At 40.5% G+C, this 12,303-nt stretch overlaps 1 long non-coding RNA gene across 1 annotated transcript in view; it reads left to right on the plus strand.

The window, feature by feature from the left end:
* Nucleotides 1–12,303, plus strand: part of LOC113985766 — a 48,022-nt gene that overhangs the window by 19,795 nt on the left and 15,924 nt on the right. Inside the window, exons 8-15 of the long non-coding RNA XR_005564922.1 lie at nt 8–158; nt 1,053–1,162; nt 1,551–1,666; nt 1,757–1,883; nt 2,493–5,545; nt 5,662–5,736; nt 7,188–8,167; nt 8,393–8,527. This is a non-coding gene — a long non-coding RNA (uncharacterized LOC113985766). The remainder of the gene's footprint in view (nt 1–7; nt 159–1,052; nt 1,163–1,550; nt 1,667–1,756; nt 1,884–2,492; nt 5,546–5,661; nt 5,737–7,187; nt 8,168–8,392; nt 8,528–12,303) is intronic.

A 12,303-nucleotide genomic window follows, 5' to 3' on the forward strand; every position in this document is an offset into this window, starting at 1 on the left:
TTCACAGAATAACTAAAAGAAGGTGAATAACAAACACCAACAATTCCCATCGCTGTCATCAATATTGAAGTACTTCACTGAAACAAAATGTTACGAAGGAAGTTGGGAATGGACATTTAAAGACTTAAAATTTACTGAATTTTCTCCCCAATTTGATTGTAAGTAACCATACCCTCATTTAGTGCAGCATGTGAAGTGTCTGAGCAGCCCAAGGAGCAGGACAGTGCTTCAAACACAGGCTGTGCTGCTTCAGCTACTGCCAAGGGAAGGCGTTGGGCTTGTCAGGGTAGTTTGTATGTAAATTGAGTGAGGTTATTTGTGTTTCAGTGTTACTCAGAAGTTAAGCAGCCCTTTTAGAAGGAAATTTTAGTCAAATCAACACATGCATTCCACCCTCCTCCCAATGGGAAAGCAATTAAGAAAGCGAGCAGAGCATTCCCAAACAGCACTGCTTAACAAACAGGTCTGAAGTGTTTGCTTTTTTTTAATCTAATAATGGTACTGACTGGATGACTCTTTTGTCTTTGTATTTCACTCCCTCATGGTTTAAGCATAGACAATAGTTTATGAATCTCCTGTTTTGTAACAGTTCATGAGAGTGTTGCTATTGTTATTTTTTTCATGTTGCATAGTGGGAAAAGAGGCAGAAGATAACTTATTTGCCTGTTCATATCTTACATATTCTCAAGAGCTCGATGAGAAATAAAAAGTTCCAGAAATACAAATGTAAAATTGTAAGTGTTGCTTAGCAGGATCTTTCCTACCTAATTTTCTGAATAGCCAATCTGATTGCACCTCCAAGATGAGGGCTGTTATAGGTTGGATTTTGTTACTTCAGTTAGATTGTGTTCGGTCTGGATACTGAAATGCCTGGTTGAAATTCCGTGGCTTGTGTTATACAGGAAGGCAGGAGAGCAGGTCTTAGCAGTTCCCTAAGCTCTTGAGAGGCATTTTGAGGATCTGTCACTCAGATTGGGAATCAGGCTCCCAGAGGATGAGAAGCCCACAAACAGTTGTCTTTTTTGATTTTTTTTTCTCAATGTGTAATTTAGCATCACGTGAAAGATCTGTTGCAGAGCATGAATCTTATTCTCCAGGGCAGCTGTGATTGTCTCTCTGCAGTTCTCTCTCCTACGCACTTTGGAACTCTTTTGTGTAAGAGGTGAGCTCTTGTAGCTGGGAAGTTAACTTCTACCCAGGGTTGATATTCCATTGAAACACTACCTATGACAAGAGAAGAAAGGGAGCTTACACTATGCACAAAACCAAACTCCATAAATCTAATGAAACTTTAAAAAAGTGATGTCTGCCTTATTCTAAGATACGGTTTGAAAAATCACTGTGTAAGTCAAATGAGTCACACCTGGTTGAGGTTTTCAGGGGAATCCTTATTTAATGTTTTCATATGCTGTGGAGTTGTGTGGTAATAGGTGAATTTATCATCATATTAGCTATTGTGGTTGTTACACTAACCATTACTTCCCCATCACCCTTTCTCTCCAGTTCCCAAAAGAAATGCCATTATCTAATGCCCTTTTTTCTCCAACTAGGTTGGTGAAGTTCAGTGCTGAGTTCTGCAGGATTGACTTGGAAATGCTTCCTTTTGACTTTGATGCCTGATTACTTGGAGAGCCCAACAACAGCATGGATTTAAGAATCTGCCTTGGTAAGTACCTTTGACTGTCACTGTTACTAAGATGCTCTAACTTGGATAATTTCATTTGTGTCCCTTTGTAAAAACAGGTTTGTTTTTCAGGCCTTTTGCCCCTTGAGACCTCAGTGATGTGAATGTGAGCAGTGCTCTGCGCATTTATGCATGCTCGTGTCCTGGAGCCTAGAAGCACAATTTCCCGTAAACATTTCCAAGTTTGGAACAAAAACAGGTTTTCACATTAAAAGCTCCTTTTTATGTTTGCAAGAAAGCTGTGTGTGAGCTGGATGTGCTCAGGCAAGTGCACTTCATTAGGTAATTCTGCTCTCAGCTGTGTGCTCATGAACCATTCCCCGTTTAACCTCAGAGAAGGATGTGCATGTGTGAAGTCAGTGAGCTCTTGCAGTCCTAAGAGTCATCCTTTTGGAAAGCATTAACAACTACAATAACAGAGATAATATTTTTAAAGCTGCTTCCTGAGGTTAACAGCTAAAGGCCATCTGAGATCCCTGCTCCATTTTCCATTATATCATATTTAAAAGAGTGGTGTGGTATCCAGCCCCCTTGGAGAGATGTGTGCCAACCACAATAACCACAGCTGTTAAGTTTGTCAGGGAACTTTTTGTCAGCAATAAAATTATCCAAATATCGGGAAAGGCATCATATGGGCACCCAGTACAGGTACTCAGTGTAGATAAGTTTGTAGTCATAACAGCACAATAATAAACCAATAGTAAGGTTGTTATTCCTCCTCCTCTCTTCCACTCCCCACCCCTCAATAAAAAAAAAACAAACCAGTCCTCAACTTTTCTTAAGTTTTCTGGTTTTTTCTTATTTTCAGTGATTACCTGTGGCATGACTTGAATTCAGCAAGAACTGCTTGCTTGTGCTACATGTCTTCAGGTAGGATTGACTGGCTCAGTTATCCTGCTTTATGTGACTGCTTAAGAGAAGACTACAGCCAGTCTCATCTGCAAAATGAAGCTCAAATTCTGCATTTATTCTGGCCCTGTATTGACTGCAGGTATGGCTTTGTTTGCAGCCTGGCACTTGGAAGTGCTGTTGCAGTTCCCTGGCTTCACATCATCAGTTCTAAGCTTTCATCCTGCCTGGAATAGAAATGTTATCATATCTAATGGGAACTATATTTTAGCAGTAAATAACAGAAAGGGAAGACATCCTGGGTATCCCTTCCACTGTTTTTCAGACCAGTATTCAGCACACTAAAGGCAGGGGTCATTGTGTGAGCTTCCCTCCAACTCCTGTGTTTAGGCAAGGTAGGCTGGGCTAATGGTTTATAGCAAATAGCAGTAAGTTTCTAGACTAAAGGAGGAACACAACAGGTAGTATGTGTGTCATTGGAAATTGTGTCACTGCTGGAGGGTGGCCAGCCAGTCTGCTTTTATTTTTATATGCTGATATAAATTTACAATGCCAATGATTTGGCTTTTGTCTGTTTAAAAGATGGCTGTAGTCTAAAGAAGAACCAATTCCAGTGACCTTTTAAAACTGCAGGTTATCTTTAGCCTGCTGAAAATAAGTCCACTCTTTGAAAATGCAGAGTTATTGTCTTCACACAGAACACAAAACATAAGAGCATAAAAAATCCAACCCCGTATTCATCATCTTATTCTGTGGGAGTTATTCTTGAGCATGCAAGACCCCACACATTATTCCTATGGGTGCTTACATCTGACAGTCTCTTTTGTAATATGTCTGGTGTTACAATTCTTCTCTTTTTAATAATGACCTGCTTTTATTCAGAAATAGTTGAGCTACAGCAGCCCCATCTATTTTAGATAACAAAGACTGCTTTTTAAAGCTGAACTGTGTGAATGCTTTTTAAACTCCTCTTTTATAAAGAGAAATCTGATATTCTTAAAAACTTTAGGTTGTACATTTGCTATAACAAACCACTTGCAGCTGATGCGTTGGGGGGGTTCTTATTTTTTTTAATAAATTGTTTTCCAAATAAATAGCAAAATTCCCCATGGACACTAGGGTAGTGCTAAACATCTGGCTTGTCTCTGTAGACTGCACCATTGGAACCCAAAATACCTGGTTCAGTGCTGTGCCTGTCTCCCAGCTATATTCAAAACATCAGCTTTTCTTGGAGAACATTTGGTAAAAGCTTCCTTCATTGCTTTAGGCCAATTCCCGTGTGGATATTACTCCTTCAGACCAATGTGAAATTATTCAGATTACAAAAAAGTGAAGTTGTCAACATTTGTTTGCAGAACAAAATGCTGCATTGCAATAACAAGTGTGGAACAAGGAAAATTCCAACAGCACATAATACATTGTAGTTCTGATTTTCCCTTCACATTTCTAGCTTTAATATTCTCTGGTCTGGAAGACTAATTGTTTTTTAATAAGAAAAAGTTTTTATGTTACTGAATTCAATGAACAGTTCTCTCCTACCTAAGCAGACAAATGCCCGTCATGTAACTACGAAACACAGCCTATATATAACTAAGATCTTGATTTCTGTCCACATTTCGACAGCTTTTTGTCAATATGATTTGGTAAAGAAAAGTGAGAGAACAGAGTTTCTAATGATAAGGTGGAGCTATTGGAGGGGAGAGGGAAAGCCAATCAACTACCTTTTTTCTTACATTTGCAAGTTTTTTTGTTAATATTACAAGGTTAAAGCTTTTTCATGACCACATTCCTCAGACAATCTCCTTTGTGCCTTCAGGATGTTTTTGCCCTACTCCAGGGCTAGAGACCCTTCCGTGTGCATCATTCCACCACCTACCAAAATCCAACTGGATGTGCTTCTGGGGTGGGGAGGGCTTCTGAAATCAGCTTTACCATTAATCAAAGACATGATGCTTTTTTTTTTTGCTCTATCAGATTAATTGCATGAAAAGGCACATGCACTAAATTGCCCCTGACACTGACCTGGTTAACAAGTGCCAGGGATATCTCATTTCATCTGTGGTTAAAGGGAAGCTCGTGTGTCATTTTATAGAAAACGTGGATTCTGTAAGTTATAAACCCAACAGCAAACATTATCTACAGCAATAGGACCTTTCAAAACCTTCTGAGAGAGACTCGCTGGATTACGAATTTTCTGCAGTTGCATCGTCTCTGGTTCAATCACACAGATTAATGTGATCCATTGCTCTTATCTGCACCGATTTTATTGCATTATATGTATGTCATGAACATGGTTTGTGGTTGAAAAGGGAACTGTACTGCCACTGTATGAGAGTGAAAAAGCATAATTAAGAGACAAGTCATGAACATCCTTTATTATGGTCTAACAGCCATGCTAATAGTCTCGCTTTACATTTATGTGTAAAAGGTACTTCAAGAGGCAATGCCTTATGAAATAAATTTAATTTTGACATTAGGATGCTGTTATAACTTACATAGCCTGCAGATTACTTTAGATGGTTGTCTGCCATATAGCTCAACTTTGAGACACAGATAGAACCTTGACTGGAATCTTGACTGGGGTCTAACTTTTAGTACCTGGTCAAACAATATTTTTCCACTTAAAGAGCTTTTCACCTTTGTTTGCAGTGGGAGTATTATCATTATATAAATGGAGACAAGAGGTTTTCACCCAGATTATACATGTGCAAAAAAAACATACATTAAGCTAGAACATCCACTTCCTGAAAATATGGCACAGGAGAAGGGAGAGAACTGTTGTAGGTGTGAACCTCACACCTGCATTTTGGAAAGGCACATTCTACCTGTCCTTCCATCCATCTGTTCATCACCCAAGGAATCCTGAGAGCTTTTTTGCTTTGCTTCCTGTGCCTATGGAAACAGGAAAACTAAAGAAAGATGAACGACTTCTGTGTGAAATTTCCTTCCAGGGAACTAACTGCAAATTGCAGTGGTTATTAATACGAGTGATTCAAGTCTAATCAGGGAAAAGTAAGTAAAAACATTTACTTTGCATCCTACAATCTATGTTGGGGCTGGAAAACAAGAACTCTTTTTCTTTTTTTGGCACTTGTTTTCATTTTCTTGACTTTGTTGTTTGTTTATAGAAAATAATGGAAAAAGGGAAGCCATCTCAGGAAGGAGAAAAACTCGCTTGTCACCTGGGATAAGGAGAATCAAAGGTGAGGTCCAGGGTGAAAAATGGGCAGAGAAAGGGCTCCCATGTTTGAGATAGGTGCATCTACAGGGCATATATGTGATGTGGGCTGTTGCTGTCTTAGGTTTTTAGCTGGGAGTTCCCCTTGTGGGTAGAGCTTTACTCCTGACCCCTCGTGGTTCTGGATGTTCAGTGTCAAATTGGCCAGTGTACTCCATTTCCTGTGTTAATATAGGTCTTTTCTTTGTTTAAATCATGCCTTATGCCAGTGGGAGAAATTGAATACACAAAGTCATCCATATTCCACATCCAAAATGATTTTGGGCAACCGGGTTCACTGCTTTCATTTAAGCAGCAATTTTATTTAACAGATGGAAAATAAAATGAGGAAAGTACAATTTCCAGTAAGATTCTGCTGAACTTTGAACAGGAATGAAAGGACAAATTGTGATATTCTTATTCTTGCCAGAAGTTATCTTGCTCCACACCATAAGATACTATGTAGTGCACGTGAAGCTTCGTGTTCTGATACAGCACTGATTGACTTGTTCAGTTTGGAAGTCAGATTGAGAAAACCTATGTACTGATCCTACCATGAAATACTTCATTACCTTGTAATAGGCAATATATTCACACTGTTGTTTTCTGTAGAATAGATATATATTTTAAACAGCATTCACCTTTAGCTTGTATTTTGCTAATGTTGTGTACTTCTTTATTTTCTATGCCTTTCTTATTGACTCACCAAGATTAGCAGTGCAGATATTTAGCAAGCTTCCCTTCCAACAGTGCTTTATATTTATTTAGGAGTTTTTACTTTGTAACCAGTCAGTCTGGGATTCTGATGAGCTGCGTCAGAGGCTCACCATGCCAGATCCTGTCTTCGTGACACTTTTGGAACTGGTGCACTCCAGAAATAATAGTGAGGAGTTAAAAATGCTATCCAAGAAGACTCTGTAACAGGCAGCTACCTAAAGAGAGTGCAATCTTCATTAATACAAAAAGTAACAGCATTTATTAAATGTGAGAAAAACTGGAAGGTGACTATACTTTGTATTTGATGCAGATAATTATGTATATTATTTTGATAGAGCAGCTTTGACAAGCTCCTCAGATGGTTTAAACAGAATCGTTACATGCACATCTGACTCTGTTACTGTTAAGAGGCTCAGTTGATTTATTAGTGCAGTATTGCCTTACACTTGGTTTATTCTTTGGACATGTTTCCGGAGGGTTTAGTTTCACAGTCTCTTGGGCATGGCATTTTGTTGACTAGCCATCATCTAAACTTGGCCAAGAGCAATCAGATGAGCTTTCCGCCCAAGCTCTGTAAGCTACATCTGTTCTCAATAATTGACAGCACAGTAATCCTCCCCCAAAACTCCTCCTTGGGGCATGTTGTATCCTCACTTGCCCTGCAAATTCATCAGTTGCTTGGCTCTGCAGATCAGTCACCTGCCTTGTGCACTATTTCAGCTAAACTTCCAGTGCTGTGGACGAGGATATGTGTTGGAGAGGAAGAGGTGGCATCACGAGCAACAGGAAAACAAGGCTGTGAATATCAGGGAGCATTTGGCAGTACCAAGAGGGTGCAGCTCAGATGATACAGGCCCATAGCAGTTGCCCTGTTCTTCCCATTGAAGTGGAAGCATTTGGATTTCAGCTGGTCACATTTTCTGTACAGCATTTACACCATCGTGGAGTTCACGCCCCTCAAGAGGGCCTTAGATGAAACTGCAGAGATTCAGTCATATTTTCTGGTTTTACTACCATGAGACTTAGCCTAAGGAAGAGAAAAGGAAGTGGGTCACAGGGGAGCAGAAAAGGCCGTGACTCTTGCTGAAAACTGCTCAGCAATAATGAAAACATCCCCAAATTATCAGCACTGTTTCCAGCGCAAATCCAAAACACAGCCCCATAGCAGCTAATGGGAAGGAAATGAAGGACCCCAGCCCAAAGCAGCACACTGAGGTGTTTGCATTGTCTCTTTCTACTTTTAATAATAGCTTTTTATGTGACAGTGTGATGGCTGAAAAGCAACCTGATGCAGCAGCTACATAAATTTGGAAAACTCTTCTTGAAATCTCTGGTATAACCCGTGTACTATAGTGTGTCCAAATGGATTTAGTGTATCATAACACTCCTAGAAAAACAAAGGGACAAAGAAGATGGGATTGCTAAGGGAGACATTAGATTTCATTTCACACTGGTAATAGTTTAGAGACGTGTGCTGAGCAAAATGTGATTCAATTCTGCGGCACTTTTCTTTTTTATTGCTGCTAAGTGATTTCAATATCCAGTCTAAAGTGATACTGAGAGTGTTCGATAGAACGGGGATGAAATCAGGGAGCGCTGGAGGCTCAGAGGAGGCCACAAATCTCAGGTTGACTCGATGAAGCCTTTCGGAGCCATCCCCACCTGACCTTAACCCATCTTATTTAACCTGGAGGCTGCTGGTAAGTACCTTGCAATGTAAGATATGGTCTGGTGTTAAAGGGAACTATGTGGCTAGATTGAATTTTGGACATCAATTGATGCTACATAGTTATGGCTTTGGCCGTGAACTTACTGCTTTCAGAAACATTTATGGCTAAAAGTTTATTGCCCAGCTGTTGGCTGCCTGATAGACATATCATAACTAGGAAATGGTTTAAACCCTGTAACCTTTCAATTTATGGCAGTTGAAAGCAGATGGAGATTGCTACACAAACAGGGAGGAATACCTGTAGTCGATGGTCACAAACATGGCACTTGGGGGCTGCTTCTCAAAGCTAAGGAGCTCCTTTCAGCTTCTGATAAACACGCAGCTAGAAAAGGTGAGTGTTGTTATTTGTTCTACATCTTTTGCATTATTGATGATTGGAGTAATTTCTCAGTTTCTTGAATTTTAACTCAACTGTTAAAAATGTGCTTTGTGTACCACAGTGTACAGTGTAGGATACTAAATCAGATGATAATGGTAGGAGCCTGAGGGGCACAGGAGGAACCATTGAGAATCTGTATTTTGGCTTCTGCAGGTTTTGGGCATAGAACTGAGGAAGTGTGAAATGAGGGCAATGCAGAAAAATACATCAGAGAAAGGCAGTCGCTCAGTAGGTGCCCACATTAGTGAGAGTTTCAAAAATCTTTTTGTTTTCAATGTAACGGGGTTACACAGAAAAACAAGTTTATTTTCTGCAAGAAAAGGCTCAGGAGCTACACTGTATTGTCCTCGCTATGCTTTTGGAATCCTTTATATTTCCAGGCATCATCTCATTTTCTCTAACAAAATACTGAGTTGCTGATAAAGTGCCATGAAATTTAAAAAACAAAACAAAAGCAACCAACCTTTGAAAGGATTTTAAATTCATGTCTTGCAGTTAAACAACCTTGGCTTTTTTTCTGGAATGGCTCCTAACTTATGTGTTAGCATGGAATATTTTGTTCAGTTTCTGTGGAGTTCTTTGAGAGCAAACTCCTGCTTTTGGTCTTTAGCTGCACAATATTTTGGTTTAAAACTGGTAAGAGTAAATAACCCCCAAAGCCAGCCGTGGTTTGGTAAAACCTCCCTAGGGCTTTATTTAGTCCATGTGCTGTGTTTCCATTTGAATGCGTAAATGGTGCTGTCACTTGACTTGATCTGCGAGGCCTTGCGAGAAGGAAAAGTGAGCTCTCAGCACTTCCTCCATTAAAAATGCCCTCAGCAGCACGGTGTAATTTTGGCTAGACAGCCACTTAGCTTTCAACAAGTTTGCTTTTAAGAACCTTGACTGAGGAGGCAGCTGTGCCCTCGTGTCTGTTCCTGGCGCTCCTGAAAGGCGTGTCAGGGGCTGGCAGGGGAGCAGGGCATTCCCGCTTATCCTGCCTTCCCCACCAAACAGCTCCTGGGCACGGAGGAGCCGGAGCCATTTATACTGGTTTCCCACTAGGCCCTTATGTAACCTGACAGCTCTGGCAGCAGACATGGCTTCTGCACAGTCATCAATGATTGCTTCTAAAGCTTCATTAAAAGTGCAGAGCACACTGACAGTGCTGTGCTCAGATTTGAAGTGGCACGGTTTCATTTTTTCATATGTGAGCAGATACTCAGCTTTGTGCTGAGATACTTTGCATACAGCCTGTGCAATAATTTATTGGCTTCTATAGCATTCAGGGACCTGATTTTTTATGAAGCAGGATGCATTCGTAAAATGTGTGTTGCTAGTATTATTATTTTTAATTTTCTATTGGCAACTGAATTTTCTGCTGCAGAAAATAATGAAACGAGATGCATTTGCTGGATTCTAGTTTACTTTAAAAAAATCACAATGGCAATTTACATATGTTTCACCCTCACATCCAGATTTTCACTATTTACCATAACTGGATTAGATTCTAGTTATGTGCAGAACTGACTGGAAAATAAACTGGCATCCTGATTTGCATTCATTCTGCACCAGTGGTTCCCCTGTCAAATTTGTTCAGTGTGGCAGATTTGTCCAAGAGCTGGGGTTGTGTATTACCTGTTACTGCAGGCAAAAGCCTCAGGTATGTGTTGGCCCAAATCCCTGACGTGTATAAGGAATGACATGTTGCTACCCAGAGAATAGGAATACTGGAATTAAACTGCACTTAGTGCTCAGTGTAGAAGAGGGTTGGGGGGAAGGTTTGTGCCTGGTAGCCACGAGCCCTTATTTACAGAGTGTGAAAATGGCTGCTGAATGCAGGGTGACCTCAGCCTGTGATTTCCAGGTGGCTTCCTTGTAACTACTCCTGCCCTCCAAGGCAGATAGGTCGGGTTTGGGGGATGCCAACCACTTGTGTTTTGTGACTCCACTGCCACTTGACCAGGCAGCAGAAGAGTGGGTATGTTAAAATCTTCCCTTCCAATTGAAGGTGTGTGATTTCAGGGAACAAACATTTTAATTTATCTGTCTTTTCACGCTGTTTCCTCCTCATGGATTTTGTTTATAGGCATAGCTTACTATGGACAACAGCACTCAGTGGAAGTTGAGAAACAACCACTGGTGTGTGCTTATAAAATATGCATTAATGCTCAATGTTCTATGCAAAGTAAAGATTGTCTTTCTGGACTTATTTTCCATCCTTATTTTCCAGGTTTCGTGCAAAACCTCTCCTCTCAGGCCTAATGCCAGGCTCCCATTCTGGGGTGCCTTTTATTCTTTGCTGACTCCCAGGCAGAACCCAGTTTTCCCCATGTATTGCAGAACATACTGTTTGGAGAACTTAACTCTTCAGGAGTTAAATATTTGTTTCACCAGCCCTTGTTCACCCTGATGTAGAGAAGTTTAACTCATCCTTTACTCTGCTGTTCACTGTTACCATCCATGAGCTGTCACAATCAACCCCCATGTTCTTATGGCCAACACTATTACCTCAGCAACAGATTGGTGTTGATATTATTGCAAATTATATTTATAATCATAATTATTCCTCTTTCTGTCTAATAGAGATAGTAAAGGACTTGAAGGTAGATTTAGTACATATGTTTCAGCTTGAGCTGGGTAGATTTGTGAAAAGCCAGAACTAATAAAATAGGATATAAAGCTGTGCTAACACAAATATCAAGTTTTTGAGAAGTAAGCTAAATATAAAAGTGACCTGATCTGGGCTGAAGGGGGAGATACAGGAGGTTTTGCTTCCATGCAGAGTTATACAAAAGATAACACAGCAGTCAAAATAGTAGCAGCAGAGAAGAGAGGTAGATGTTTAAATGGGATTTGAGTGTCCCTGGTGGCTTCAAAGGAAAGTGAAGCACTTCACTTGTGTTTCAAAATATAAATAAACTTGCTGAGTGTATCACTCCTCCAACTGCTCATTCTAAAGGCTGCAAGAGGCACGTGGGTGCTGTGCATCACATCTGCTGGCTTGAGCAACAGGGGGGCTGATGTGTCCGTCTGTCCCTCTATCTGCCAAACAGGGTTTCTCACAGGCTCTGTAGTGCATTTTGGAGGGCTGGGGCCTGTGGAAATTTATAAGTGCTTGAGGATAATAGTGCAACTAGTGCCACGAGGTGTGCACAGCTCTGTGCTGTGATTCCCAGGGAAGCTTTCAATGGATTTACTAGAAATTCTCTTTACTTTTGTATTATTCTCTCACTAGAGATGCTTGGTAAGTGACATGGAGATCAAGATAAGAAAAAAAAGCATGAGAAGTTTCCAGTATTTACCTCACAAAGTTTGTGATGGGAATGCAAGATAGTATTTAGCTATTGCCCTCTAAGGAAAAGGGTTAAAAGCAGGAAATTTATGAAAGTAAACATTAGAAAATGTTTAGAAGAAAGAAGGCAGATGTGCAAAGAGGCTGTTTGGGATGACAGAGCACTCTGCTCCATGAATTAACACTCAGGTCTTTCTGACTATCCCACACTGCCAGTCCAGCACCCTTCCTCCTTTCCCCAGTGAAGAGTTTCCAAGACCTCACACCAAGGCCACAGCTCTGCCATGTATCTGTGGGCAGTAACAGGCATCACTAGATTGGTTTGTGCTCTTGTCACATTCCTCAAGAAAATTATGGCTTTGGTACACTCAGTTATAGATTTAGTATAAACCTGCTTGTATCATCCGCTCAGGCTGCTCTGAGAGACAGGACACAACTCAGGGCTGATGCCAAA

Source organism: Pipra filicauda, unplaced genomic scaffold (assembly GCF_003945595.2).
Source record: "Pipra filicauda isolate LSUMZ 115617 unplaced genomic scaffold, ASM394559v2 scaffold389_size666192_pilon, whole genome shotgun sequence".
Taxonomy (NCBI): Eukaryota; Metazoa; Chordata; class Aves; order Passeriformes; family Pipridae; genus Pipra; species Pipra filicauda.